Below are 4,624 nucleotides of genomic sequence, written 5' to 3'. Positions count from 1 at the left end.
TTGCATAGCACAGTTAAAGGAAGGATACATTAAATGTGATCGAACAAAACATATTTTACCAAAATTCTTTTTCACTCATGATTTTCAAGAAAAAAGTGATCTTAGTGTTTAACAAATTTGTTCAAGTGACAATCTAGCAGATTTGTTTACTAAAGCTCTTCCAACTACAACATTTAAAAAGTTGGTACAAAAGATCAAGATGTGCCATTTTAAAGATCTTAAATAATGTAATTGTTAGGGGGAGTAAAATACGCACTGTACTTTTTTTTCTTTCATCTAGTTTTTTCCCACTGGGTTTTTCTTGCTAAGGTTTTTAATAAGGCAGTATTTCATAGACGTATTCTTGAAAAGAATTATATACTCTTTTTCCTTCACTTGGATTTTTTTCCCATGAGGTTTTTTCCTTGTGAGGTTTTAATGAGACATATTCTTAATATAATGGATATTCAAGGAAGAGTGTTATGAATATTTTGTGAATATCCATTCATGTTATCTATATCTAGATTTGATGTAAATCAGATTAGATTAGGATATAATCTATCTAATCTCTAAGTGTTATCTTCATCTTATAAAAGGGTTATTTACCTATAAATAGGCCCCCTTAGTTAATTTATATACACACTTCAATAAGATTTCTTCTCTCTTCCTAAATACTTTCTTTCTTCTCTTTAAGTATTCTTTTAAGTTATCTTTATTTGTTCTTATAAAGTTATTTTTTATAACAATTAACAATTTTTATCTAATTTTTATCATAACTTGACAAAAATACCCTTGAAGCCATTTTAGATAAATTAAATTATTTATCTTAATTTTCCCTCCTAATTACTCCATCTAGCATCCATTTATTATGCTCTTGATTTCTCTTTTGCTATCTAGCTCTTTATACTTTTATCAATTTCTCTCTCCCACATTCATCTACTATGCTCTCGATTTCTCTCTTCCGCCATCCAACTCTCTCTAATTTTACCACCATTGTCATCTCTCATTGTCAATTTCTCGACATATTGTAGTCGATATACAAGCTAAAGAATGGAAATAACATCAATGTATATTATTAGGTTTATTAATTAAGTTAAGAATTCAACCTATTGAAATAAGTTAAGGAAGAGAAGTAAGATTTAGATGAACTGTGAGGGACATTGTAATCTTAGGCTTGTTTGATTTGATATTTACTCAAGTTATTATTATTTTGATTTTTCCTATTATTTTAAATTTTAGTTAATTAGTTTTAGTTAATCAATTAATTTTGAGTGTTTGGATAAGATTAATTTGTTCTAATTTTAGTACTTAATAAAATTTTATATAAATTCTCTGTGGGATCGACACTCTGCTTGTTAATATACTATTTATTCGATATGTATATTTGCGTAGTGAAATTTTAACTGACAGTATAATAATATTTTTTTTAAACATGACACATAACCTGGTCTCTATCTTTATATTTCACCAAGACATAAACTCTTAAAGTTTAACACTTGAAACATAGCATGTAACAATTTTTCTTTTCAACATGGTGTGTAACAATATTTTTTTTTAGAGTTCTAGGTTGATCCTTTCGTTGAAGCTTTTGCAGCAGCTTGATAATCTTATTTTATAGAATTACTTTTATTTCAAATTGTAAAATTATTCTTAAAAGTTAGCTGAGTTCTTAAATTTAGGTTACACTTTAGTTATTTTTAGTTATTTTTCTAATTAGTTTTTTTTATTAAGTTGTTTTATTTATGCTAATTTTATGTTTATTTATCTTAGTTTAGTTATTATTTATTAGTTTTTATATTTTTATAGATCCCAAAAGAATAAGGCTTAATTGATTGGAGAAAGGTGCTTAAAGAGCTCAAGCCATGTTTGTATATGTTACGATATTTTGAGCATAACTTTCACTCCAAATGTCCAAATGGTGCGATTCTTAGACCATTAAAAAGTTAAGAAATAGAACTACAATTTCCATAAAAAATCAGTTTGCTCAATTCCACCTCGAAAATCGAGAAATCTCAATCAAATTTGATAGAGCGCAGTAGTTGTCAAGAGAAAGCATGAAGCTACTGGAGTGTCGTGGCTTAGAGGGGGAGTACCAAGGCATCAAGCAAGAAAACTTGAAGAAACAAGGCAGAAAAGATCAGGCTATGCATTAGTTAAGTTCTTATTGGGCTCTTCATCTATTTTAAGCCTAAATTAGGAGTTTTTAGACCAAAATAGTTTAGTTTAGGTAGAATTAGGTTAAGTTAAGTTATAAATAGTTAGCTTGAGGAGAAGTTAGCCATACACACATTGAGGAGAAATCCTAAGAGAGACTCAAAGTTAGAAGTTGAGACTAAAGATTGAAGATCCAAGCTGCCAATATTTATTTATTTTTTTCATTAGCTTTTATTGTTCTTGTTACTCTTGATAGCTAAATTTCTTATGTTTTTATTTACATTTACAACTATATTTAACAAAATTTATTTTTCTAGGATTGCAATTTAAATAACATGTAGTTAAAATTTTTAATCTTCTTTTAGCTTATTTTCAATTGGATAGAATTGTTTATTTCAATTTCTTCTTAATACTTTGTAATTACCTAAGCACCAATTAAATCGATCTAGGAGCCTAAACAAACTTGGAAAAAGGAGTTTAGTGTAAACTAATATTGGAATAGCATATGATCATATTTATTTGCTTGAATGAATAAATTGATTTATGTATAAGATAGGAATATACTTATATGCTGTATATAGCAAGAATTTGAATTTAAACTTAATGAGTCTATTTTAATTTCAATTCGCATAGGAATATAACATTTTGGTTAAAGTAAATATTTTTATAAGAGACTCAAGAGACCATTATAAATAATTGAATACTCTAGGTTAGCAATTCAACCCATTGGATTAAGTTAAGAGAGAGATGTAAAATTTAGATAAAGTGTGAGGATATTGTAATCCTGGGCTCTTCCTATTTGATCTTTATTCAATTATCATTTTGCTTTGATTATTAGTATTAATTAGTTTACTTTTAATGGATTAGTTGTTAATTTAATTTATTATTAAATTTTTGATTGTTTGAATAAAACTAAATTGTTTTTATTTTAGTATCAAGTAAATTTTAAGACATTTCTTTAAGGGATCAATACGCAGCTTGCTAATGTACTATCTATTCGATACGTATATTTATGTAGGTAGAATTTTAACTAACAAGTTTTTGACGCCATTGTCGAGATATTGTTTTTTTAGAATTTTTAGTAAGCAAATTTAGTTTTAATTCATACCTTTATTTATTTATTTATTTTTCTTGTTTTCAGGCATCTTTGATCATTGTATACAAAGGAAAAACTTGAATCTTGTTCCTTTTGATCCAAAGATAGAAAAAACTTTTAAAAGACTTCAAAGGGAAAATTTGCACACTCAAACTCTAAACCAAACAATGGCTGAAGGTAATATTAATGGTAATAATACTGGCATTCAAATTATTGAAGAGAACAAAGCTCTGCAGTATTATGTTGTTCCCTTTTGCAAGGCTTGCAACAAAGCATTAAAAGACCTCCTATTAATGCAACCAATTTTGAGATTAAGCCTACTTACATTTAAATGATTCAGTTTTCCATTCAGGGTGGTAGGTTACCCAACGATGATCTTAATTTCCATCTGTTTAATTTCTTGAAAATCTATGACACTTTCAAATATAATAGGGTGAATAATAATGCTATCAAACTTAGATTCTTTTTTTTTCACTAAGGATAAGGCAAAGAGTTGGTTGAATTCACTGCCCACTAGATCTATTACTACATGGGAGGAATTGGCTAAAAAATTCTTGAAAAAATTCTTTCCACCTATAAAGATTGAAAAGTTGAGGAATAATATAATTTCTTTCACACAATTTAAGGGTGAATCTTTATATGAAGCTTGGGAATGATTTAAAGATTTGCTTAAAAGATATCCACACCATAGGCTTCTTTAATGGCTTCAAGTTCAGACATTCTATAATGGGTTGATCAGTTCAATCAAATCTACAATTGATGCCACTGTTAGTGGGGCATTGATGGGTAAAAATCTTGATGAAGCTTATAATACACTAAATGAAATGGCAACCAATAATTATCAATAGCCTTCAGAAAGATCTAATTCTAGGAAAGCTAGTGGTGTTTATGAGATTGATGCACTGAATGCTTTGACTACACAAGTAGCTATATTTACAAAAAGATTTGACACAGTAGGAGTTAATGTTGTCCAAAACTCTTGATAACTTGTGATTTTTGTGGAGATAGCCATTCAAGTGATCAATTTCCATCTAATCCTGAATTAGTTTAGTTAGTTGGGAACTTCAACATGCAACAGAATAACCCATATTCCAATACTTATAATCTTGGTTAGAGGAACCACCTAAACTTTTCATGGAATAGTAACCTAGGACTTTCAAATCCAAGGCCTAAGAATCGTCCTAGCTTTCCACCACAAGCAAGACCTCTTGTCCTTAAGAAAAAAGCCTAGTATAGGAAAGATATTTATGCAATTTATGACAAAGATTGAGGCTTACATGATAAAAAATGATGCCATCATTCAAAATCAAATAGCATCAATTTGCAATCTTGGGTTTCAAATGGGACAATTTGATAGTACCATTAACAATAGACCCTAAGGTGCCTTTCCAAGTG

The 4,624-nt window shown here is 28.6% G+C and overlaps 1 non-coding gene across 1 annotated transcript; it reads right to left on the bottom strand.

Moving 5' to 3' along the window:
- Nucleotides 1-3,816: 3,816 nt before the first annotated feature.
- LOC149527673 (small nucleolar RNA R71) lies at nt 3,817-3,923 on the bottom strand. The gene has a single exon (XR_016350804.1). It is a non-coding gene; the product is annotated as a small nucleolar RNA R71 (small nucleolar RNA).
- Between the last annotated feature and the right edge of the window lie 701 nt (nt 3,924-4,624).

Source organism: Theobroma umbraticum, unplaced genomic scaffold (assembly GCF_002168275.2).
Source record: "Theobroma umbraticum cultivar Fairchild unplaced genomic scaffold, ASM216827v3 scaffold_44.0, whole genome shotgun sequence".
NCBI lineage: Eukaryota > Viridiplantae > Streptophyta > Magnoliopsida > Malvales > Malvaceae > Theobroma > Theobroma umbraticum.
The sequence above is the reverse complement of the archived record's forward strand: the minus strand, read 5'-3'. Positions and strand labels throughout refer to the sequence as shown.